The 27,899-nt window shown below is 37.9% G+C and overlaps 1 long non-coding RNA gene across 1 annotated transcript; it reads left to right on the plus strand.

Annotated features, from left to right (window-relative positions):
• LOC140697854 (uncharacterized) lies at positions 1-27,899 on the plus strand. The gene is made up of 4 exons (XR_012075227.1): positions 1-81; positions 9,299-9,440; positions 27,049-27,197; positions 27,312-27,899. It is a non-coding gene; the product is annotated as an uncharacterized lncRNA (long non-coding RNA).

Below are 27,899 nucleotides of genomic sequence, written 5' to 3' on the forward strand. Positions count from 1 at the left end.
TGAAGGGGTCTTCAAATCCATGTGGCATTCTCTGGATCATCATGGTCTTGACATCAAAAGGCCAGTCAACTGTCCTGTGAGGTATATGTTTGGCCAAGTTCTATACATTAATACCTTCTGTTGACATCTGTAATTTTTGTAATCCACTTTTTGTCTGGTCCTTCTCTTGGCTTAGTCACAGCTTGTGGCCCCTCTTTGCTGATGTCACTTCCGTGTTACTTCACTGCTGTGGATGCCTATAAGTCACATCCCTGGTCTCCATCAGGCTCCTCATGCCTAGAGTGATTCACTCCCAGCCTCAACTCAGTGTCTACACCAAAAAACGTTTAGCAGGACAAAAAAGATTCTCTCTGCTCAATCACGGGGCTCTGCCTGCCTATGTTGAGGCCATTAACTTATTATTGGAAATTTACCTTACATAGCAGTCTTCTCCTAAAGTTCCTAACAGGGATAGTGTAAGCCTGTCTGTCCTGGTTGATCTTCTCTTTTATTTAAAGCCTGGGGTGAAGAGATCAAAACACACATGTGATAATCTTGCTTATGTCTCTCCCTTTTGCTCTTCTTTGCTTAACAAGCCCCCAGAGACAGAAGAGGTACATACATACATACATACATACATACATACATACATACAACAAATGAATGAACGAATGAATAACTTCCTCTGATCATCCTACCTGGCTTAGCCTCCTGCCTAAGATTTAGGAATAAACAGGGTAAAGGGAACCCTCCTACACTGCTGGTGGGAATGTAATTTGGTGAAGCCATTATGGAAAACAGTATAGAGATTCCTCAAAAAACTAAAAATAGACTTAGCATATGAACCAGCACTCCCATTCCTGGACATATTCTCTGGAGGGAAATCTAACTCGAAAAGATACATGCACCCCAATGTTCACAGCAGCACTATATACCATAGCCAAGACATGGAAACAACCTGAATGTCCACTGATGGATGACTGGATAAAGCAGCTGTTTTTATGCAATAGAATACTATTCAGCCATAAAAAAGGATAAAATAATGCCATTTGCAGCAACGTGGATGGACCTAGAGATCATCATTCTAAGTGAAGTAAGCCAGAAAGAGAAAGAAAAATACCATATAGTATCACTCATATGTGGAATCTGAAAAAAAAAAGAAATATAAAGACACTATTAACTCATTTATAAAACAGAAACAGACTCGCAGACACAGCAAACAATCTTATGGTTGCCCAGGGAAGGGAAGGGATAAATTTGGGTGTTTGAGATTTGCAAATGTTAGCTACTATATATAAAAATAGATTTAAAAAAACAAGTTTCTTCTATATAGCACAGGGAACTATATTTAATACTTTGTAATAACCTTTAATAAAAAAGAACATGAAAACGAATATATGCATGTATATACATGACTGGACATTGTGCTGTACACCAGAAATTGACATATTGTAACTGACTGTACTCCAATTTAAAAAAAAAAACTCAATGACTTGATTCCTTTAGTTTTAACATTTATATAGAAGACTATAAAGAAATTTAACAAAACCACCCTTTCTGCATACTACTTTACTTTCAAGCCCAATTGTCTACCAAAACTTTTTTCCCCAGCAGGCCACAGGAAAGTAGGCTGTCTCCCCACTCACAACTGGAAATATTTGGAGAAGACTGCTATGTAAGAGTGATTCTCATTATCAAAGAAACGGCTTCAGCATAATCAAAATAGCAGAGCAAAGTTTATGAAGTCATGGTAAAAATCAAAATGCCTTAGTTTAATATTGTACCATATTATCTTTATTGCATGTAGATTTGGAATCATGACAGAATAGGCAGTAACTGATGGAACCTGTAAGAGAGAGTACAGAGTGTAAAAGGGGAAAAAGCCAAATACTGAGGGACACCAACATTCGACAGTAAATGGTAGGAGAGAAGCCAAATAAGAAACAAAAAGTTGAGGGAAAAATAAGAAGGGAATGGGAAGGGAAAAGTTTCTCAAGGTCAGCAGCGTTACATGCTACACAAGGTCAAGCAAGGTAATACAATCAGTCCACTGCATCCAAAAATTAAGAGATCATTGGCAGATTTAGCAAGAATAGTTCTGATAAAGCGGTGGGGTCAGAAAATATTTAGCAGAGCAAAGGAATCAAAGAGAAGGGGAAAAGTTAATAAAGTGAGTTTCTTTTAGGAAAATTAGTGATTAGGAGAAGAATAAGTGTAGTAGAAAAGAATGTAAGGTGAGTCTCAGGAAGGTTATTTTTAAGGAGAAAAACTGTCAAGATAGGTTAAGTGATAGTGCAGTCATAAACAACCCTAAACTCTGCAGCTATATTTTCCGGTACGTGACATGTCCAACGCCACTCATCAAGGGCCTTCTATGTTTATTACAGTCACTTGAGAGCCCAGGAAAGTGGAGGTTTTATCATCTTGATCTTAGGAGTTTCCAGAAACTTATCACCTGTTATTAGTCAAAACTAATCATACAGCCATACCTAACCTCAAAGGGAACAAGGAAATGCAACCATATGGTGCGAATGGATAGAAAATGTCACTGTGAGTAGGTTTATTGCCTACTGTGGGCAACAGTGACTTGCCCGTACCAAAGCAAGTCAATCAGTAGAGATGAAGAAGGAAAGGTTGCAGAGAGACCAGAGACAGGAATTCATTGAAAGAACACGGTCTCAGAGAGAAGGAGAGGAGAATGCAGAGCATGAGAGGCTCAGAGAGCTTTGATGGAAGGACTACTTGTCCTTAGAGATGGGCAGGAAGGAAGTGAGGGTGGCCATGGATGAAGAGGCTCAAGGATGGCATGAATAATTCTAGTTCACAGCATGATTCTAGGTGTTTTCAGTAGGAATGTGTAAAGTCACACCAATCTGAGTGACTGTCTAACTTCATCCAGCAATGAGCAGGAGGGAAGGGTGACCCTTTCTCCAGCGTCTGGAGCTTTGTAGGCCAAGTGCAACAGATGGCTGAGAGGATGGAGTGTTCAGGGCATTGGCAGGAAAGAGGCCAAGGGGATAAACCAGGAAAGTATCTCACCCACTGGGAGGAAAGTGTTGACCAAGTTCTTTTTCCAAATGAAAAGGATGACTTCTTATACTCCCTGATAAAGCAAATCCCTTGGAAATACAATGACAGCTGTTTATAGGAGTCCAATTAAATCAAGGAAGATTTGCATGCTCTTTGGTAAACCTCCCGGAAGAGACTTCTAGCAGAACTACTCTGTCACTGGGAGTTACTACCATGCAGGAGGCTAGTAAATCTACCCTTTCTGATGAACACATGAATGTGTCATGGGAGCCTAATATATTTTATCCAGCAAGAAAAGATGGATTCTAGTAAACTTGGTTTGCAATTCTAAAGACATAAATCACTTTAAGAACGATCATTAGGACTAAGGACACCAACAAAATAGAAGGCCTAGGAATCATTTAAGAAAAACCTTTATTAGAATCAAGGAATAAATATCAATTCAGAATTTTTTTTAAGAACTCACTGCTTTGAAATAAATTCTGGGTTGGAGGACATGACATGTAGAAATATTTACTTCCCTGGTTTAAAATTTCCAGAGAGAACTAGCTATTGAAAAGCTATCAAATTTGGCACAGTGACATCCAACTGCTTTACATTTATGTATCTAAGGATATGAGGATGATTTCTGTAGAGAAAGCTGGAGAGCTGAAATGAATTTATGCTCTTACTCCCATCATTTTTTTTCCCTTGGGTCACAGATTATTTCCTTTGCTGCTTCAATTCCAAATTCAACTTGAATTGGACATACTTTTTTTTTATTATCTTGTATCCTTAAATTAGGAGAGGACGTATTATATCTGGTGATAAAAATAGACCAGAAAAAGCACTGTACAAAAAGGCCAGCTTGGTCTGATGCTGAAAACTTCAACCAAAAATGTAACCTGTGCTTTAGTTATTGCCAATAAGGACTGAACCAAGTCCAGAAGGAAGTAGTTTCAATCAATTGTTTTTAGGAGGAGAGTGAGAGTCTATAACCTACTGGCTTGAAAATCTTCTAACAGTAAGTCTTGTAGAGATATAGCAGACTTGCCAAAATTGCATTACCGCTTCAAACCATCACAAATTACACTGCACTTTAAGTTTTATTACCAAATAAGACAGCACACAAATTCATTTCCATGTCTGTTGCCAATTTAAATGAATGGCTGGCTCCTGCCAGCTCAGGAAGACACCAGAGGAAATGTTGCACAGATCACTGGTGCGTGGAATAAATGATAGCAAGCCCCTTGGTCATTTAATCTCAGAGCAAAATTTATATTTTAAGTAGGCTTTAAAAATGTAATGTGAATTATACTGTATGAGGGTAATAATTCAAAAAGCAACCATATTAAATATTCAAAAAAGCCTACTACGTATTCAGAACTATTTTAGATGCTGCAGATAATACAGAATCAAATGATATATGCTCAGTTCTCAGAGCTCCCTCTGCAATTGGTCAAAGTTAATGAACACATAGGGAAATATTTAAGACACTATGTAATTAGAGTTAAATTGCTTGATAACTCCAATGCTATAGGAATTCAAAGAAAAGAAAGATCAGTAAAAACACTGGAATTGCCATGGGAGGCAATGGCTCCTGTCTCTGAAAGGGAAAAGGAAAATGAGTATTCCAAGCAAAGAAACTATGAGCAACAGCAAGAATTTAGGATTTGGGATTGCAAACTCATGGGATTCATGGGACTCATTTGACTAAAGGAGGTTTGATTAATGGAGGACTGTTGGAAATATTGAGCATGGCCAAAGCGTGGAAGAACTTAAAAACCTGGCAGAGGCTTTGTATACTGAGTTGTGATGTGTTGCAGTTTATTGTTGTTTCTTCCCCCAGCCTTCTGACCCCAAACAGCCCTATTATCAGGGAGAGGTCCTATATTCAACTGTGATCTACCTGGGCTAGGAGGAGAACCACTGTACCAGGTTGAGTTGAATTAGAAATAAAATCAGTCTGGAGGCTAAAAAGCAGCTTAGGAGAGGATGAGTGGGAAATAGCCAAGAGAATCAGAAAATGAAGACCCAGAGTCCCTTGGGAAAGGAGAAGGAAAGGCCAGGACAGAGGCTGAAATGTGGAGGAGAGAAAAGGGAAGATGGAATTGATTTTTCTTTTAAGAAAAAGAAAATTAAAGGTCAGAGGATAAAGACTAGAAGGATTCGGAAACTTGAGAAATAAGATATAAAGTATACAAACTGATAAAAAACAAAGTCAAACTCAGAGAAAATGGAAGAGAAAAATAAAATAAACTTTAGGAAGAAGGCAAAGGAACCCGGTATTGAAATAGTACGAGAAGGAAAAGCAGCAGGAGCCTGAGGTAAATATATCATGAAGTGACAATGAGAAAGAAGACAAGGTGAAAGGGAGGAGATTGTGAGAAAAAGAGAGAAAGGATGAAAACTGGACACATGAGCTGAGGGAAGATTAAGATATCATAGGCTAATATGTTTGAGAGGAGAGAGTGGGAGAGAAAGGTAAATAAATAAACAGAGCATTCCACTCTGCTTTTCTTCCTTACCCTGCCCCTCAACCAGCACTGGCAATCTCACCCCGCAATTAGACCCCACCAGGACAAGAGACCCCTGTCAGCTCCTGCCCTCCGCCAGACGTCTTAGCGATGTGAGATAATTCTAAGGGTACACATTCAGACTCCAGAACCCCTGTTGTAGCATGCTGCCCCTCGGTACAATTTTTAATTCATTTTAACTTTCTATCCTCTTTCCCATAATACAAGTTTCTACAATTTCTCTCCCTCCAAGCCCTTAGTACCACCCCTTACCTCCCCTGTTACTATGTTTCCTCCCCTTCTCATTCTCATGACTATAGGGTTTCTCTGCATCCTCAGTGTCTTCTCTTACCCAGGCTCCTTTTGAAACAGAAGAAAGAAAAGGAGGAAGAGAGAGGGGGAGGGATGGAAAGGAAAAAAAAAGAGAGAAAGAGAAAGAAAGGGGAAGAAAAAAAGGAAGGAAAATTGCCCATTCTCTCCGATGTTACTCCTTGCAAGCCTCCCCCAGGACCCCAGGACCTCCCCCAAGATCTTGATGGATCTGGTAGCCCTGCCCCCTTAAATGTTCAATCTTTAACTTGTCTCTTCCACAAACTTGTCTCACTTGAAGCCTCTCTTCTTCAAAACATTTTGCTCTTCAAAACTTGGCTGTCTGGCCTCTGCCTCCATACCAGTGTTAACACTTGTAACCACCTTTAACAAAAACCCAAAGGACTGTACCTCCCCTCCTTCCTGAAACTCTAACCCCTCTTTCCTCGACGTCAGAATTCCTAGAAGCAGAATTCCTGGTTGGAAGTTAGCTGGTGAATGGCAGAAAAGGAGTTTATTAAAAAGTGAGTGAGGGGCTGACAGAATCTTTGGAAGGGCTGAAGAACCAGATTTGAGGCCAAAGCTTCTAGAAACAGGCCCCAAACCAGACTTTAAGAACAGCCTCAGGCATGTGCTGCTCTGGCTATGGCCTCTACTGAGCACCACGCACTACAGTTTGAACTCAAGAACTCAACTCGACTACAAGGAATTACCTCCAAGACTGATGCCACTGCTGACCAGAGACTAAGTCCTGCAGCCACCGCTGTCTGCAAAATCCCATCCCCCTTTGCTTCCTCCTTTGCCAGGAAAAACTGATGCCCACACACTTCTCCCTCCATATTGCGTACTTCAGAACTAAACTCTCACACAAATGCAGCTGATTAGTGCAGCCCAATAGGTCCTCAGTTCATATCAGTTGAATGAAAGAAGGAAACATATCAGTAATAGAAGACATAAATTAGGATCGTAATCATAAACTCTAGACACACAATTAATTTTTTTCTTTGCTGCCATTTAAATTACAGTCACACCCAGAGTCCAACATGTCTGTGATTCCATTACTGTTGTAGTGTTAGTGGTACAGTGGTGAGCATGCCTGTCTTCCATTACTGTTGTGTACTTCCAGGGTGAGTAAAGAAAATTCTATCAGCCACCAACTGGCACACATAGATTGGAATTTGTTTTTTAAACTGACGCCCAAGTCAGCTTCCTCCATGCTACACCCATATGTTACCCCATATGCTGTGCCTGTTTCATTTTAGAGGCTATTACGCCTGCCTCATCTTTGCTTCCAGAACATCTCTGCCTGCACAGTAGTAATTCCTGCAGTCAGAGATGTTTGAAAAGCTCTGTAATAGTGAAATCATGGTCTTTAAAATTTGCATAAGTCATATCCATTCAGGGCTCAGGTTTTCTTTAATATACCTTCTACGTTAGCATCACACCAATGTAATAAAAACTCATTAATCCAAGCCCCACTCATTTTAAACTCAATCCCCACCAATGACTTCTTGTTTCTGCTTCAGTTTCTTTCCTCTCACCTAGAATTCCTTTTTCATTCAACTCAAATTCCTGTTCATCAGTTCCCACCAAACTGAATTCAAGATTACCTTTTCCGAAAGCCTTCTTCAATTAAACCCACCTGATTCTGATGTCACCAGGTTGCTGCACCCTATAAGAACTCAAGAACTCTGTCCTTCACATTTGCAGTCTTGGTGATTTTATTTGTTTAATGTCACTTCCTATGTGTATGTTTCTTCCCCAGCTTGGGGATAGCTTCTAGTAAGAAAGGGCCATATCTTCTGGTTCCTGTATATCCCCCACTCCAGAGCTTATCCATGAACTTCCTCTGAAGTAGATGCCCAGAACATGCCCCCAGAGGGAAGGGATAAAGTCAGGGTAAAGGCAGAAAATGCAAAATCTAATCCATTCTCTGGATAATCATTTCAAACCTTAATCTTACCAATAGTAGAAGCATGCCATGAGGAACTAACACTATCTTACCATGTCATCTTTAAAGATGATGAGAAATGATGAAACCACATATGCAGCAGGCAACAGCTAAATTATTTAAACAGAAAGAATCTATGTGGCAGGATTTCAGCACTGAATCTCTGTTGTGATCTATGACAGGAAACTTACTACACATCTTGATGAACTGTCATAACCCAAGTTATGAAGAGAATAAGATGCAGAATATTTCATTCCACAAATACAAAGAAAAAATGTATTTACTTTGGGGGACTGAAATTTTAAAAGAGCTAAGGTTTTTGTAAACTGTTAAGCAATTTTTCATTGTATGCAATTGGTAACTTTTTTTCAAACCAAACTATAAAAGTGACATTTTTATGAGATAATATGAAATTTTAACTCTGAGAAGACATTTGATGATTTTAAGAAATTTTTTGTCAATTTGGAGGACTGTGATAAGGGTATTACAGTTGCATTTAGGCAAGAGTCCTTATCTTTTAGAAATACGTACTGAAATACTTATGGATGAAATACTATCTGTGATTTAGTCCAAAATAATTTAAAAGTGCTTTCTATACACTCATTTAATTATCATAAACCTTACAAAGTAGATGCTGTTCTGCTCATTTCACAGATGAGGAAATAGGTTTAGAGAGGTTATATTTTTCTGCCTAATGTCACAGAGCTAATAGTTGACAAAGTCAGAATCCAAACTGAAAACTACTTAATACCAAATTCCATGATCACAACCATTAGGCAACACTGCCTATTTTAATACAATCCCAAAATAAGATATTCCTTTGTTGCAAAAGGAAACTTTTATTGTGTAATCTACAATTCCAATTTGATGCCATGGCCTTTCTATTAAAAGGTATTCATGGAAATGTAATTTATTTAAGAAGACAAAATATTCAACAAATATATCAATCATATATGACTGACAAGGTATTGCCAATGGGAAAAAAAAGTGTATATATATATATATATATATACATATATATATATATACGTAACATGCGCCACTATCCATATCATCTTATTTGGAAGATTTCTGACTTGGGTTCATCATCTCATTATTTCCCATATCCATTTGGCTAGTGAATACATACTGGTTAGAAAATGACTAAAGGGGCAATTCAATTAAGCAAATATTTATTTAATAATTTTAATACTTCAAGCCCTGTGTGAACCTAAAAGGCTACTATATCGGTTACATATTGCTTTTCCCTCCTCCTATACTTCCCAAAGAGTTTAGAATCTAGTTACGGAGAAAGGCTATAAAAGAGACCATAAAACAAAGTGTAACAAGTGCTATGAGAAAAGAGCAAAGTGCTCTTGGAGATCAAAAGATAGAGACTGCTTTGAGTTGGGAAAGTGACTAAAGCTTCATGGATGAGATAATATCTAAGATTAGTAAGATTTCAACATGATATTAGTGAGGGTATAGACTTTCTCTAATATAGAGACCTCAAAACACAGGGACTTAAAGATAACTGTGTACTTCTCCCTCCTAGGAGTCCACAGGTAAGGATCCAAGGCTAACAGGGCAACTCCTTCATCTTAACTCATGAAGTCTGCAGTTGCTCCAGTCTTCGTCATTTTTCAGCCAAGGAGAAGGAGGAGAGAGAAGCCCACAGCAAACAGCTCTATTAAGTGGTAAACTTAAAGCTGTACTGTCACTTCCACTCCTATCTCATAGTCTATAACTTAGTCACTGGGCTATCTGTACCCGCAAGGGAGGCTGGGAAAAGTACTCTCTATATCTGTGCAACCATGCGCCCAGCAAAAACACAGAGTCCTTTTTACAAAAGGAAAAGGAGAATGGACACTAAATGCATTCAGTAGCCCCTCTGGCCAACTAAGTACCCATGTTCACCCTTCTTCCCACATATGGAATGCACTCACCTTCCTCGCCATCCACGGTAGGCAACTCACAGTCCATTCTGATATTTTAGCCAATTTAGAGTCCAGGATCTCCAGGTGATGTGCCATCCTTCTTTTACTGTCTGGAGGTGACTCCTCAAAATCTAACAACCTATGAACCAATTGATGAGTTATCTGCTTCCCCAAACATAATAAGCAAGTGGGAAGCAGGAACAGGAAAACCACAACAGCCACTTCACATGGGAAGGGGAAGAGCGTAGGAAATCACCAGTCATGGCAACTAGCAAACCCTCCTGGACAGAAACTGTAACTACTCTGCAACAGCAGTGAAATAAATTCCTGGGTTAGTCCTTAAGACTGTCCTTGGTTTTGCTCTCTAGGAGTAAACCCCTTGGCCATTTTCCAGGGTTCTCAGCTTTGCCCTCCAGGACACAGCTTATCAAAACTTTTCTCTTTATGGGGCCATAAAATAATTATTTTAGGGTTTGTGGACTACGTATGGTGTCTGCTGTATATTTTTCTTTTTTTATTATTTTTTTTTAATTTTACAAGACTTTAAAAACATAAAACAGGCAGGAATGTTAACTGGTACAGCCATTATGGACAATAGTATTTTTTAAATACTGTTTCTCAAAAAATTAAAATACAACTACTGTATGATCCACCAATCCTACTTCAGGGTATTTATCCAGAGGAAATGAAATCACTATCTCAAAGAGATAGCTGTACTGTATATTCACTGCAGCATTGTTCACAACAGCCAAGGAATGAAAGCAACCACAGGGTCTGTCAATGGATGAATGATTAAGAAAATGTTTACTGTGTGTGTATATAAACATGAAAGGGAATATTATTCAGTCTTTAAAAAGAAGGAAATCCTGTCATTTTTGAGAACATGGGTGAACCTGGAGGGAATTATGCTAAGTGAAATAAGCCAGACACAGAAAGACAAATGCTGTATGGTATCACTTATATGTGGACTCTAAAAAGTCAAACATACAGCAACAGAGAATAGAATAGTGCTTGCCAGGGGCTGAAGGGTGATGGAAATGGAGAGATGCTCATTAAACGGCGTAAACTTTCAGTTATAAGATGACTAAGTTCTGAGGACCTAATACACAGCATGGCAACTATAGTTAATAATTTTGTATTGTATACTTGAAATTTGCTAAGTGAGCAGATCTTAAGCACCCTCACCAGAAAGAAAAAAACTGACTATGTGACATGATATATGTGTTAATTAATTTGATTGTGGTATTCACTTCACAATATATATGTACATGTTGTATACTTTAAATATAGTATAATTTTGTCAATTATATGTCAATAATCTGGCGAGATACAATTTTAAAATAAAACTAAAAATAAGAAAGTAGTACATGTGTAAAGTAATATCCTATTAAACACAACTGACTTTTTATTAAAATAAATACATAATTAAAAACTAAAACAATCCTTAGCTCTGAGGCCATCAAAACTAGATTGCAGGCTGAATTGCACCTGAGAACTATGGTTGGCCAACCTCTGCTCTAGCGATTTTTTTTTTCATTGTCATCTATGCCCCAATCTGAACTGGATGCTGGAGCACATGCCCCACCTGGGAGATGCACAGGTCTTAGCACCTTTCCTGCTGGGGCAGCTTGGGAAAGCCATGAGCTGTGTTAGGTAGTGAAACATCACTGAATATCCAGGCCCATCACTGGTTGCTTTGGCAATATAATTTCCACAGAAACACCCTAGCTTTCTAATCTATTTGCTTCTGGCCAGTTCTATGTAAAAATAACCATACCCAGAGCTCACTTCTGGTCAGAAGATTTAAGCAGCCGCTCTCCTCTTTTAGTCACTGGCTTCTGTGTTTACTTTCCTCAATTTCACAGCAGCTGCCTCATACCCATCTGAAACAATATTTCCGGCAGTACTTTTACCCGATCTTCACTGCTAGACATCCCTGGTCTGCCTCCTCCTGTTTGGTGGACAAAGGAAGTTGGCTTGTTCAGTCTCATGAGGCTCAAATGTCTAAGCTCCCACTCATTTTAGATTATGGGCCCCAGCAGAGAGAGCCTCCCTAGCAAAATTCCATCACCTCCCATCTCTACTCACAGATGGGCTGATCCTTGCCTAAACTCAGCTTTCTCATGCATCAGTTTCCAAAAGGACCAAGAAGCAGTCAAAACCCACTCACATTCTGCCTTTTCTAATGACTTCCCCTAAAAGCATGGGCTTCAGAGGCAGGTGGTCTACCTTCCAAGTTACCACGGGAGAGAATGTTATCTTTCAAAAGAAAATAATTAGATGGTTCAGACAGAAGTTAAAGACATTATTCAGCTGACATGCATGAGGGAGCATCTGAGAACCAGGTAAGTGTCCAGCTGAAGCAGAGATGCAATGTCACAGTGAAGAGAAGAGAAGCCAGGGGTCCTTGTACTGTGGTTCCCACAGAAGTGTTTGTTTCTCATTGCTGCAAAACTTATGGCTGGAAGCTGTTCTGGTTTTCATGCCTCCCACTGAGAATCAGTGGTGCAACCCTATCCCAATCACTGTCAGAGTAATACTTTTCTATTTTTGCAAGCCTTGCAATTTCTTGCTTAGTTGAGATTTGTGAGACAAAGGAGATGACAACCTAAAGAGAGCAGCAGAGGAGGATGCAAGAGTCAAAACCAAGGTGGAAAATGAGGAACATCTAGCATGTCTGCTTTAGTCCTTTCACATACCGTATGTGCTGCTACTGCTCAACAAGACATGTAGCCACACATTATGAATGTAATATGTCTGATGTGCAGAAGTCACCAGTCATTGGTTCTTATTAGGAAGACTTATTCCAGGAGAAAAAGGAAAGGGGTAGGAGGTTCTTGTGCAGATGAGAACTGTGACTTAGTAAAATGAAGATGACAGCTGGATGGCAAGAGAATGGTTAGAAGTACAGAGAGAGAAGACATTTACCTGAAATCATCTGATGGCAGGAAGAATTGAAAAGGAAAGGATAGATGTTAGTCTGAAAACATAAAATGTAAAGCTTAAAAATCAAAAATCAAGTCACTATGGTAGCAAAGAGAACATCCTTTGTCTGGGTAACAATAAGTATCAAGGTACCACAGATAGAAGACTATTTTGGATATTATAAGGTAAAATTGCTATTAAGCAGCCCAGAAACAGATATCAAGCAGAGAGTTTTAAGTAAAACTCTAAAATCCATGATGTAGGCAAAGGTTATCAGTAGAGATTCAGAAGCCATATAAAAGGAGATATTTACTACCATAAAAGTGAATACAATTTCTGAAAGAAAAGGAACTGAAAGAAGTCCTGAAAAATGCCTACACTGGAATTTTTTTTAAAAAAATATATTGTGGTTTATGCATTGAATGATTTCATTCAGCCAGACAGAGGAATGAACTATTGACACACATAGTAACTTGGATGAATCGCAAAATAAGTGTACTGACTGAAAGAATCCAAAAGAAAACAGATGAACTGATGAGGTGGAGGAAATTTTTTTACTCCTTTTATTATCTTAATTAAAAATATGTTTACTATTTCACTATGAAAAAAGCACAAGAAGGTTCAGCACAGCAGCCAGCATCTTTACTAACTAAACTCTCAACAACAAATAATAACTATTTAACATAACCACTCAACATAATTACAATGCCAGAAATCGAACAGCTAGATCTTATACTACCAGAATAACCACTGAGTTGACTTAACTTGGCTAATATGTTCCCAGTTCACCAAAAATAATATCTGCTGAGGTGATAAGGACTTATATAGAAAGAGACCTAGTATATTTCATGTCATCTTGAGGCAAGTTTATACAGCTCCATTAAAAATCTCCAAGGTTAAAAACCAGAATGCATAATGAAAATGCTAAAATGAAGAATGGCTTATTGGCAAGAGCATTATGATGTGTCCTGTAGGAAAGGTCTATGAGGGGCAAATATTTAGAGAATCTTGATTTTCAAAATAGTTATTGATAACTCAAAAAAATCATTTTGCATCCCAAACTGGACTAAAAATTGTTTCAGTAAGTTAATGTTGAAATCCTCTTCTACATGTTATTAAAAGGTTCCAAGGTGGAAATAGTCCTTATAACAAAGAGTATATGGAAAAATGTCTCTCTCTCCCTCCCTCCCTCTCTCTCTCTCTCTCTCTATATATATATATATACACACACACACACATACATTTAATATTTTTAATTTAATCTAATTTAGTTTCATATAGAAATATTATATATAAATATTTAAATGTAAATATTTTATAATATAAAATAGACATATGAATATTTTTTAAAGGTAGTCAACTCTGTTATAGCATAAATGAAACCATGGGCTATATGTAAATGCGTGGGTGTGGCTATGTACTAATAAAATTTGTATATTGACACCGATATTTGAATTTCATAGCATTTTCATGCATATGTGTGTATGCATATGCATATACTCACAGGCAAGCATACCAGACATGCCCCTGCCCTTTATCCAGCACAGACACTCATGCCAACAAAAAAATAGGATCTCAAGCCTTTCGGAGTTTGGGAAGGAAGAGAGAAGGAACAAGAAGGGAACGTCCACTGTGTGTTGGGAACGCCAGTGTTTCACCTCTGTTCTCTCATTTAATTCCTTCATTCCCATAATTTAAACTGGTATGAATTACCATCCTCATTTTGAATACATGGAAACTGATGCTCAGAGAAGTTAAATAACTTCTTAGGTCACACAGCAACCAACATACGCAGCCATTCTGTCTCATCATTTCAAGGTTCTTTCTGCTCTGCCACACTGCCTCCCTGTGTGACTGTAATTATTGTCACCCATTCCATAAATATGCATTAATTTATTTAGACTCCAGGCACTGGAAATAAAAGTGTTGGCATTTGAATAACATATAGTCCATTAATAACACATGGTTCACGCCCAAGGTCTTGCACGCAAATAAGGACAGCATTGCTTGGAATGGGCAGGTGGAAAGTTCTGTGGGAGCCCATGGGAAGAGTACTTGGCTCCAGACAGAGGTGTTCTGAAAGCTTCAAGACAAATAGTGAGCATTTAAGCAAACTCATAAAGGATCATTTCACCTCAAGGGCAACAGGGAAAAGGATTGACAGGCAGAGTGAACCAGCTGGGCCCATATTCTGGGACATGCACACAGCTGAGATAATTCAGGAAAGAAGGCCAAAAGACAGCGCGTATATTGGAAGCACAAGTCCATTGACAGTATCTACTATCTCTGGGTCTGAAGTGTCCCAGGTACATTTATTTCCCTGGATATGCTGACCACAAATTTGTTTCTCTTCTGGAATATTTTACACACCAATATGTATCATTCCAAGGCTTTATTTTCAGAATGCACAGAAGAATTCAGCATCAGGAGCTCTGATTTCACAAGGTTTCTTGGTAGATGGCAAATTATGGTATCTTGTTAAACAGTATCTGAGACCAACAACTCAGGAGAAATTGGCCTCAACTTTTGGATTTCTGAAAAGTTACAGGAAGCTCACAACTGTAATGAAATATAAAATAAAATTTATATTTTATAATAGAAGAATTTAAAACACTTTAATGTGTCAAACTAAGAAACACAACTGGACACAATGTGAGAAATAGTGCCTGATCTTAAAGAGTTTACTTGTAGTCAAACTGCTTGCACTTTGTCTCTGAGAGGTGTATTTCTGTAAATTCTTTTTGTTGTTGTTGAAGTGTAGTTGGTTTACAATATTGTGTTAATTTTAGGTGGACAGCAAGGTGATCCAGTTATTTTTTCCAGATAAATTCTTTAAAATATGGAAGATATTAAAATATTACCTTTTTAATAACAATAAATACAATCTCACAATCATCTCTAATTGTTTAAATAAAATTATTTTGTTCTAATTTGAAGGGCTTTAATTTTTAACAAATTTAAACATCTTTTTCATTTGTTTTTTGATCATCAAATTCCCTCTTCTCTGAGATTTCATTTCCTACCTTTTCCAATTTCAATTTTAAAGAATTAACACATTTCTTATTAGCTTTTATTACCTATTTGTACTGAAATTATTACCTATTTGTACTGAAATTATAGAAAGTCTTTCTCACATCATTTGGGAATATTTTGTGATATGTCTTTTTATTTTGCTATTAAACATTTTGTAGGGTTAGGGGGTTGAGGTGATAGAGATAAACTAAGCAAGAAAAGGGAAAGTTGATCATTTGCCTACCTAAGGCCAATTAATTTATATCATTTTGAACATTTTATCTTTAGAGCCATTTTCCCCCTATCCTTTTCATTGACTGAGGTATAATATACATACAGTAAAGTACACAGACATTAAGTACATTTTTAGATAAGCTCACATCATGTAGCACCACCTGGATCAAGACAAAGAACATTTCCAGCATCCAGAAGTTTCACTTGTGTCTCTTCTCAGTCCATACCCTCTCCCAGAGAAGGCCACTATTCGGACATCATCACCATAGTTTAGTTTTGCCATTATAAGGAAGACTTTAATATCTCATTTCAAAGATTGTTAAAAACTTTCAATACAGATAGCTTTTTTATCATTCTAAAGTTAATTGGAGTATGTTAATAGATATCAAAATAAAGGGTTTTTTTCAAGTTAAAAAAAAATTTCCACTTGGAAATTATAGAATGGCAAACTTTTCATATGATATGTCAAAATGAGTATTTCTAAATCCAAATTTTCTAAAGCACTTCTCTGTGAACAATCGACAATATCAGAATCTCGTGTTACACATAAATCCAATCTTCAGATAATAATTGCTATCTGTTATTCCTAAGACTCTTTTTCTAATTGAATTCAAAACTTCCCTTTCTATATTACATTCTTTGGTTATGGATGAGATGTGATTTTTTTCTTTTACAGGTAGGAAAAAAGCAAATAATTGACTAAACCAAAACGGAAATCATTTTTTTCCCCAGATAAAAGTACTATAACATAGTCAAGAAAACACCGATTTTCAAATACAAATATTTTACTCCCAGGAGTTCAGAAATGGGTGAGAACTAAGGTTTCCCTACCAATTACTAGGAATCTTGCATATATCACTAAATCTCAATTTAGACAATATATATTTGTTGTTTCTTTCTTTCTTACCACCTGTGGGGCCAATTTCCATTGATAAATGTGTTTGGGGAAGTAGAAGACACACATGTTGAGATGAAGCATTAGGTTCTAATATTTCAGTTTGCAGTTCTCAGATTTTAAAAATAGGACTTAATGTTATGTGATTCTTTTTCTCATTTTAGAATAAGCTAGCAAGCAAGTGGCCCAGAAGGCCAAGTCCAATGCAGAAAGAGAGGGAGAGAGACCAAAAACAAGCAAATCAGCCAGTGTGTTAACCAGAGGTGGAAAGCTGGCAGAAATGGAGGGTTCCAGAAGGGTGCATACTTGCCTGATTCTGAGAACAAACCAAACGTAGAATAAAAGGTGGCCAAGGATCAAAAAGGACACTCCATCACAAGGAGTTTCGTTGCAAAAAGCACCTACTCCTCTTTTATCTTACTCTTTATTTCTGAAAAGTTGTATTTTTCTAACTTCTTCAAAATATGAGAATATAAATAACACTGTCTTTTAAACAACATTAAAACACAGAAAATCCTTGCACTATTTCTGATCAAAATGTTGCCAATCGAAGGCTGCCACTGTGAACCTGCTTCCTGGTCCAGCCAACCTTGGACCAGGGCAGAGGCGGAGGCAGGCCTGGAGGGACAGACGTCAGCTTGTGGAGGTCAGCAACCCCATGACAGCCACTTCAGCAGAGAGACCATCACTGTGAGACACTAACACTCTCGAAGCTCTTCTTTAAAACATCTCTCTACTGGCTTTCACCTTACTTAAGCTAGAGTGTCAAGTAAGCAGAGACCACAATAAAAATAATCTACAGATAAGAATAACTTGTAAAAGTTAGAGCTCAGTAGAAAATCTATGAGAAAGATACGTGCCTTGGGCCTCAGGAAACAGAACATCCTCAACAAGGTAATGATTTCCTATATGATAGCTACAGGGCCGTTGCCTTTTTATTATCGTTGCAAATACTGTTTTTATCCATTTTAAATTCAGGCAATCCACAGGAAGTTCATTTTTACCAATGTTAACCTCTAGACAGTCCAGACATTGTGGAAAATATTCTGTAAAGGTCCACGAGGACTCTGGAAGACATGATCTTCTGTCCTTTCCCAGCGAGGAGCAGAGCAGTTTCCAGGCCTGTAAGAGGCAGTTCCGACGTGGGGGCCCAGGAGACAGCACAGATGCAGGCAGGAAGGGGTTCTGGATTGTCCCAGAGCAGACTTGCTAACTGAACCTCACTGAATCTAATTTAGGTGGTGAAAAATAATTTTTGGAGCATGAAGAATAAATACATGAAATAATTTTTAATGGGCAGTTTTACTGCTTTGTGGAATGAATGCACTCTGCTTAGTCTGGCTTCAAAGAGGTTACAGTGCACAGTGAAAAAGACTTGGAATTCAGAGTTTCTATAGTTTCTCCACTTCAGGGCCCTAACTAAATTAACCTCTCTGAGGCTTCATTTCTTCACTTGTAGAATGGAGATTCATATTTCTATCATTAAGAACTATTGTTAGAATGAATTTCAGCATTATCCCTAATGATGATGTACAAACTGAAAAGCATTAAACAGTAGTTATTATTATTTCTGAAAAGCACACCCCTTCATGTTTTCACTGCCATGTCCCAGGCATCTGAGCCGTTCATTCGCCTTCTGGAGCACTTGTCCAGCTCCTGGGTCTCCTCAGTCATGGCCAACTTTCACATACACACTCTCCCTGTGGAGCTCAGGAATGTACTGTTCGTGGTTTTCCCCTGACTCCATAGGAGCAGAGCATATAACTCTGCTCCTGTTGCTTCTCCTCGGCTATGAGATTTGTAATGTCTACTAAAGCTGGTGCAGGGTCACATTTCCCTAAAACAGCCCTCTGTCTCAAATGCGGTGTATGGACTGGTAATTTCCTTAACGGCCCGCCTACGAACTAGACCTTATTGTATCATCTCTGCAAGCTCTTTCCTACTTCTGAACGTACTCAGAATAAAAACCAGCTGCCGCTTCTAAGAGACATTCCTTTACTAGAATCTGAGAAAAGTTACACACGAGGAAACAGAGGCAAAACTGCAGAATTATCATCATCATTATCACCATCATCATCATCATCCAAATCCCATAGACACCGTATCAAATGGCAGTTATAAATCAGTCGAGAGTGAACATCAGAAACTCAGATGTTAGATCCAGGGAGGAATTTAGAGGACATCTGCTTCACCTTCTTCAAATAGAAAACACAGAAACAGGCCCAGGGTTGGACAGGATACTACTGACTGTCCCAAATTATACATCTTTTTAATCTGCACTGTGATCCAGATGCAGCTAGCTGCATATTTGCTGGAAGCTTCGCCTACCTGCAAGTAGCAAATGAGACCAAGCCAAGTATTTATTTTTTTAAGCCATCATGCCTGTTCTTGGCATGACATGGACAAGAAATGTTTGGAAAGTGGAGGAAACTGCCTGTGTGCACTGCCTTACAGTTCATACAGCCCATCACATCCTGATCTCATTTCTCTCCGCAACTTCCAAGTGGAGAGAAGAGCAGGTCAGGTATAATCTCCACTTTCAAATGAGGAGCCTGGAGCTGCAAGGTTTTCTCAGGGTCAAACAGGCAGCAAATGGAAGAAGACTCAGGCTCAAATCCACATCTAACTGTAACGTTCACGCCCTCCATCTTTTACTTTCATTAAAAATTATTTTAATTGCTACCCAATAGTTTATAATACAGCAGATATCAACAACCCAGGTTTTAGAGGCCAGCAACCAAATTCTGAATGCAGCCTCTGCCACCTGATTAGCTGTGTGGCCTCATGCAGCTATGTAACCATTGCTTTACGCCTTGGGTTCTTCTATAAACGTAAATGATAATTTGGATCTCTCATCCAGGATATGAGCCCTAAATAACATGTGAAGTCCTTAGCACAATGCCTAGCATGGACTAAGTCATGAACTGTAGTTGTATTATTACTCATTTTGCCTTTCTTATATATAAATACTTAGTCTAAGCTTGCCGTCAAAAAAATTTTAGGTAATGTTTCTCTTTGTATGGGTATAGTCTGTGTAAACATGGGCAATGTTTTCCACGTAGAGTCCTTAAAAAAATTATATTTTCAGGGATCGAGTGTCTGCAGCCTTGCCACTCAAAATGCAGGCCTACGTAACAATACCATCGGCATCACCTGGCGGCTCATTAGAAACACACAACCTCGAGCCCCACCCCAGGCTTGATGAATCATATCTGCAGCCTAGCAAGAATCTCAGGTGATCTGGATGCACAGAAAAGTTTGAGAAGCACTGGTCTCCAGCACCACGGCGCTGGAATGCTGAGTGGCAGTGAAGTGCACAGGCACCAGTATCTTGTCAACTTCCAAGCAAAAGGCATGCCTTTCGTTCAGCCACAGCCTCTGAAAGCATTCGTTTTAAGTATGGAATGCTTTCCGTAGCTGGATACTCTTTATGGTGCTTGGTTTTATTAATGTATCACTGATTTATCTTCCCGCAACCCTACCGTTTCACCCTCCACCGCTACCGTTCCACAGATCAACACCTTCTGGAAGCTCGCACCAAAGTTAAATAAAGAAAAGACATGTTCCAAAGGCCTTCCTTTTCCTATCTCCCTTTTCTCCTTCTGTACCCCAACTCAACCCAAAAGGGCAGCAGCTTCTGAGGGTGAATGTGGAGGCTTCTAAAATTAAATCAGGAAACAATGACATGTATTACCAGGTTTGGAAGAGAAGGTGACATTTTAAAGGTTAAATTAGGTAAATTAATTGGAAATCGAACAAGTGAAAAATCCTCCTGGATGAGTGTAAACAGGATACATTTTCCAGGTGTTGGACTTTGATGTCCCTTTGTAGCTCTCCCTAAGGTAGAAGATCTCTTTGTGTCTGAAGGAGACAGGGAGTCCATTGTTTTTCTTTCATTCCCTCAAGGCATTACGTAGCTCAATGGTTAGAACAGGCTGGAACAGAACAAAGAAGAGTTAACCCAGTACCACCACCACGCTGCAGCCAAAAGGACTTCAATACTGAGGACTCTGGACTAAGCAACAAGCTTTATAAAGCAAGAAAAGGTCATTTCTCAGCAACAATGAGAATGTTGTTATAAAAAAGGGATTTAAAGATTTAGGGAGCAGAATTATTCCTGGATTTCACTCACAGGCTTTTAAGGCATAATAACTGTGCTTGGTACCTGGCTCCTCTGTTTTCTAGGTGTGTGACTGTGAGAAAGCTCTTCACTCTCTGAAACTCAGTTTCCTCTACTATGAAAATGGGGTACTGATACCCACTAAACTGATGTGAAGCTAAGTTGAATTACGATATATGTAAAACACAGGATTCTGTCCCACTGTTTAGCAGAACCTTAACAGCTATTAGCTCCACTTTACTGTGTGACGTTATGTCTAGGAACAAAGATTTGATTATCACTAAACATGCTGGAAGAAAAGGCTTGCTTGTGGAGTCAGACTTCAGGGAATTGGTAACACCTACTTCATTTGCACTGTGGTTCAAAGCCAGAGGTAGAGTCTGGCAGTCAGTCAGCAGAGCCTCCTTATTCTAACACTTTCTTAGGGGAAAAATGGCTCAATACTTCTGATCACTTCACCTGATAGGCTCATCTAATCAAATTACACAAAACACCCTTTTTTCTAGAAAATTTGCTGCAATATTTAGTCATCATAAAATTACACAATCTTACTGGAAGTTAATACAAAATAGAAAATTCTGGTACTACCATATAAAATAATAATTTCCCTCTGTTGGTTTCCCTAGCAATAGCCAGACAGGGTGTCAGAGACCATGTGTGGTTAACACTATTGTCACCTTGGCATTTACGGCCCATGTGTCTGAGCTGTTAAACTTCCAATGTGAGGTGGATAAAGTGTGTAGATTTTCTTTCTTTCACTCCCGACCAAAGAGAGTCAAATTCCTTTTGGGTAGTAGAAACAAGTATGTTTATCTTTTTGTGTGAAACACACACATACACACACACACAAACACATATAGTCCTAGAACAATTAGACACATATCTATGTGCAAGAAAATAAATCTCAGCCCATACTTCACATTGATGTGAAATATTAATTCAAAATATATCATAGACCTAAATATAAAATGTAAAATAAAGCACTTAGAAGAAAACATAGAATAAAATCTTTGTGACACTGAGTTAGGCAAAGATTTCTTAGATTAGACTGCAAAAGCATGAAGCAAAAGAGAAAGTAATAATGGGAACCTTATAAAAATGTTTAAATGTTTTGCTCTGCAAAAACACTGTTAAGAAAGAAAAGCCCTCAACTGGGAGAAAATACTTGCAACTTAACATCTGACAAGAGACTTGTATGCAGAACATGTTAAACTTTCAAAACTCAAGAATAAGGAAATAAATTTAAAAACTGAGAATACCGAGAGCTAACGAAGATGGAACGCAACTGCAGCTCTGGTGGGAATGCAAATGGTGGAGACGCTGCTAAATCGTTTGGCTGCTTCCTATAAAGATAAACATACACTCATAGGTATTCCCCTAAGAGAAACGTAAGTTCTATTCTCACATACAGTGAGATTTCATTGTAACATTCTAGAAAAGGCAACATTTAGGAATAAAGAACAGATTGGTGATTTCCTGGGTTTGTGGGAAAGGAGAGGAAATGACCACAGCACTGTGACACAGAAGAATTTAGGAGGGGTGACTAATCTGTTCTTTATTTTGATCTGGGTGGTAAATAGGTGACTTTCTGCCTTTTGCCAAAAGTTATAGCACTGTGTACTGCCAAGAGTAAATTTTATCATATGTAATTTAAAAATTGATTTTAAAAAACATGAGCATTGAAGAGGAAGAAACAACACTGCTATTATTACAAGTTATACAATTATATACATAAAATACCCAAAAGGATCTCCAAAAAATTATTGGAAATAATAAGAGTTTAACAAGTTATAGAAATAGAAGATTCATATACAAAATCAATTGCATTTCTCTATACCAACAGACGTTACTGCTAGATAATGTAAATTTTAAAATGCCTTGTATAGAGAAAATTAGTTTAGTAAAAGGCATTAAATATCCAAAAATAAATGTAAATAAATGGAGAAACCTATCATGTTTGTGATAAGTGTGACAGTCAATTTTGTGTCAAAATGACTAGTCTACAACCTTCAGTTATCCAGTCAAACGCTAATCTTGGTGCTGCTGTGAAGATATTTTGCAAAGTCCAGGTAATCAGTTAACTTTAAATAAGGGAGACCTTCCAAAATTATCACTGATTCTGTCAGTAGAAAGGACTTAGAACAAAGCTGAGACTTCCCTGAGGAAGAAATTCCATCAGTGGACAGCAGCTTTAGTGTGTCCAAGAGGTCCTGCCTGCCCTTTCTTACAAGAAGAGTGTGTCCAAGAGGTCCTGCCTGCCCTTTCTTAGAAGAGAAGTGTGTCCAAGAGGTCCTGCCTGCCCTTCTGTTTCCTTCTCTTACTTCCTGCATTACAGAGTTGGACTCACCCAGCCAGCCCCACAATGGTGTAAGTCTACTCCTTGCAATACATCTCTCAATAACTACTCCCTGCTGGTTCCGCTTCTCTAACTAAACGATCCAGTCATTATTACCAGTGTACAAAGAAGGCTGAATTTTATAAAGCATCAGTTTTCCCCCAAATTATTTTTGGATTGAGTACAGTTTGAATCAAATTCCAACTTTTTTCCAAGTTTCTTGAAAAAGTGCTTCTAAAAATTTTACAGATGAAAGCTCAAGAATTGCCAAGACACTCCTGAGGATTAAGCACAAAATGAGAGCTTTGCCCTACTAGACATCAGCACTTATTAGAAAGGACAATTACAACAACATGGCATTGGAATAGGGAATTTCACAAGAAAATCTGACCCAGTGGAACAGAAGATACAGCCCAGAAACAGATTCCCAGATGCATGCAAATACAATTTATGAAGTGGCACTACAGAACTCTGTGGAAAAGAACAAGCTACTTCACAGAACCATCTCAGTGAATCTCAGAAATAGGACACAGTGAAAACAGCAAGTCACTGACAAATTTATATAGTATCGTACTATTTTTCTAAAACTGAGAGCAAGAAGATTAAATGATTTCTTTTTTAGTGATATATATATATATGTAGAAAAACTTTTTTTAGATAGCAAAGAAATGATATACACACACAATTCAGGACAATAGTTACCTCTGAGAGGGAAGTAAGGGAGCAAAAAGATACATTCAGTGGCATTGATGATGCTCTTGTTCAGAAACTGGATGGTGATGGGGGGGACATCCAAGATATTTATCAAAGAATAGGTTATAATCCCAAATCACATCCCAAAGGTATCATTTCACTTTCACTCGTGTTCTAAGACTCACTGAGATGTTCTGTGAAGTAGCTGGTATTAAAAATAGAACTCTCATATGATCCAGCCATTTTACTTCTGAGTATATATCCCAAGGAAATGAAAACAGGATATTGAAGAGATATGTGCACTCCCATGTTCATGGCAGCATTAGTCACAATAGACAAGATGTGGAAACAACCTAAGTGTCCATCAATGGATGAATGAATAAAGAAAATGTTTTACACACACACACACACACACACACACACACACACACACAAATGGAATGTTATTCAGCCATGAGAAAGGAAATCCTGTCATTTGAGACAACATATATAGACCTTGAGACCTTGATATATGAAATCAGTCAGACAGAAAAATAAATACTGTATAACATCACTTATATGTGGAATCTGAAAGTGCTGAACCATAGAAACAAAGCTGAATGGTGGTTGCTAGGGGCTGGGGGTGGAGGAAATGGAGAGGTGTTGGTCAAAGAAATGGAGAGGTGTTGGCCAAAACGTACGAACTTCCAGTGAGAAGATGAGTAAGTTCTGGGGCTCTGATGCACAATTTTGTGATTATAGTTAATCATATTGTATTATATACTTGTAAGTTGCTAAGAGAGTAGATGTTAAATGTTCTCACCACAGAAAAGAAATGGTAATTATGTGACATGATGGAGGTGACAGCTAACTCTGTGGTGGTAATCATATTGCAATTACGTGTATCAAATTAACACATTGTATGCCTTAAACTTACACAGTTTTATAAGCCAATAATATCTCAATAAAGCTGAAAAATTAAAAGTAAATCATTAAATTCTCAGAGGAAAACAAAAAAAATCATTGAAATACAACGCTACAGTGGATTCTGAATGAAGGAAAATTCAAGAAAACAATTTATTTTTATCCACTGGCAGAAAACTTATCATTGTTTGCAGACTTTCCATGGCAAAGAAAAGCAATTTCTTCTAAAATAAATAGAACAGAAATAATCATCTATGTGATTCCATATAGTATATTAAAATTTCAAACTTTAGTATCATTGGAATTCCAGGAATCTGTGATTGATAATGTAATCAAACAAGAAAAAATTTAAGTTTTATTTACTAATTCCCAAAATTGTGGGAATGGATCATATATACCAAATGGATATCTCCCTAGGATTTGTCACAGTTTTGAAAAAAATTGCTCCCCTGTGTCTAACATCCTAATCATCTCCCCCCAGCCCCCATGACCTACACCCAAAGCAGCAAGAATAAGGATAGTCCTGTCCCAGCGTAACCATGCCTCCCTTTTCATTACTGTGTTCCTAGCACCTTGAATAGTGATTTATTTATAGTAAGTCCACAATAAATATTTTACATTAATAAACAAATAGAAGAACACATGAAAGAATGTTTCTACAACAGCTCTTCACAAATAAAAAGACTAAGTGAAGTAGGACAGCCACAAGGTTAGCAAAGAGCTGACATGAAAATAAATCTCTATTTTAATTTCCCTTGTTGCTCCTTCCTGCCTCTCCTACATGGGTCAGACGACACATTCAACTTTAATTCTACTGCAGAACAGACCAAAGACCCAGCCTAAATGAGGCAAACAGACAGTAAGCACTGAGTCTGTCCCATAAGCAGAGTCACTGTGACTGTTGTTCGTGGGCTACAAAAGAACCAGAACTGCTAGATTGGCCTCTGATGTCTAGACCTTCCAGAGTGTCATCATTTCACAACTCTACCAAAATTCAGTTCCTTTCTTTGAACTCTAAAATGCATTTTTGTTAAACCCATAACATCTAATATAATTTTGAGACATTCAATTATTATCACAAAAAACATACTCCCCTTCTCCAACTGCACAAATACACTTTACTGGAGTTTGATGGATAGTCACAAAAGAAGTCCAAATGCATAGTATATAACAATAACTTAAAGACAAAATTTTAAGTTAAAACACACCAACAAAACTCAAAAGAGATTTAAAATCAGCCTTTAGGATGCTGGTGATTATACTCGGCTGGTTAAGAGGGCAAAGATCATACAAGCAGTAGAACATCCACAGAGAATGAATCTCATAGCTTCAAAAGGTAAGAACAATGCAAAAGACAGTAGGCAAAGGGAATGAAAGGAAGTAGGAAGAAGAAAATATGGGCACTGCAAATAAGAATTATTATAAGGTGATACTGAAACTGTGAAGGAAAAAAGAATGATTAGAAAAATGTTCTGAAACTGAGTTGAATTTATATACATGTAATACCAATGAGTTAAATGTATACAACATTTTAAATTTAAAAAACTTTTTGTGAATACTATTTTATCTTTATAGCAACTCTTTTCTGTTCTTACTCTACAGAGAAGAAATTTGAAGTACTGGAAATTTAGCCAGGATCTCCCCAAAATGTAACTAAACTGTCAGGAGAAGAACGCAAACATTTAGCCTGATTGATGAATAAAAATAATACTAAATCGATCAATTCAAAAATTAAAATAGTCATTTAAGCAGTAATTTATACATGAACCCATCTCATCTATTTAATGGGCTTTGCTTTTCACTGAAAAAAAAAAAAAGCTATTTTTGCACCTACAGAAACTACAACGCAGCCAAGAGATTTAGTCAATTGAAGCAAGTTAAATTTAAAAATAGCCATTCTTACGTTGGTCAGTATTAAAATATTTCAAGGTACTTATCCTCATTAAAAAGAAAATGTCTGGTGGACATTTGAAAATATGACTATACTGATCTCTTAGTTTTAAAATATTTTTAAAATTATTCCTGCATCCATTCACTCTTTGATCATCTTTTCACAATGGTGACCTTTCATTTTCATCCCTTTTAATACAATATACTAAGTGCCCTGGGTGGCCTAAAGATCAAGTAAGGTCTGGTGTGTGTTATGGGCAGAACCGTTCCCTCCTGATGTACATAAAATTATAGTCATTCGTTAGTCACTTTAAGTGAAAGAAGGCAGAAGGCTGTTTTATCCTTTCTTTTTTTAACCAAGGGAAAAAAAATTCCACCAAAGAAGAAGAAACAAGGAAGGTCATCCTGGTGATATAACAGATGGACAGGCTCAAGAGGGAATGAGTCCTAGAATAACATTTGACGTTATTAACATAAATAGAAACTGAACCCACTCGACAACCAGAAAAGGTAGTCCATTATATCTCTTAGTCTTGATTTGAATTGTAAAAAATAACATTAAAATTATAAGCGCACACATTGATAACTGACATTTAATTTTGCATTTTCTTTTATGCTTTCAAGGTTTTCTCAGTCATGGGAACAACTCAGCCTCACTTCAGCTGGGGGTAGGTGTTCATGGGGCACTGGACCTGAAGAGGTCACTGGAACTTCATCCTATGCATTTATGAATGATTTGGACCTCCTCCTTTTTCAGTGGGAGGTGGGGGAGGCTATTGATCATTTTTTTAAATATTAATGGACAGACAAGCATCTTGCCAGCTGGTGAAAAATGGCAGCTGCAGCAGAATGTAGAGCATCCTTGACACAGCTATGGAACGCAGCCAGGACCAGGAGCCACGCAGGAAAGAACGTACCTTCGGTGACTTTGTCAGTCGGTCAGGTTAAAAGGTCAACGTGCATCAATGAAGAAAATCTAAAACTCATTCTTCTTTGTTCTGATGACAGCCTTCAGACTGTTTGATTTAGATCATTACTAACAACACAGGAACTTTTCACCCCTGAGCAATCTCAATGGATCAAATGCATGAACACCCGTGATGAGCAATTGCTTGCATATTTCATCAGAATCTTTTTCCAAGGGTTGAAACCATGAAACCTAATTTGGTTCAAAAATTATCAAAGAAGCCCTAAAAAAAACACAAGGTCAAA

The sequence above is a fragment of the Vicugna pacos genome, chromosome 8 (assembly GCF_048564905.1).
Source record: "Vicugna pacos chromosome 8, VicPac4, whole genome shotgun sequence".
NCBI lineage: Eukaryota > Metazoa > Chordata > Mammalia > Artiodactyla > Camelidae > Vicugna > Vicugna pacos.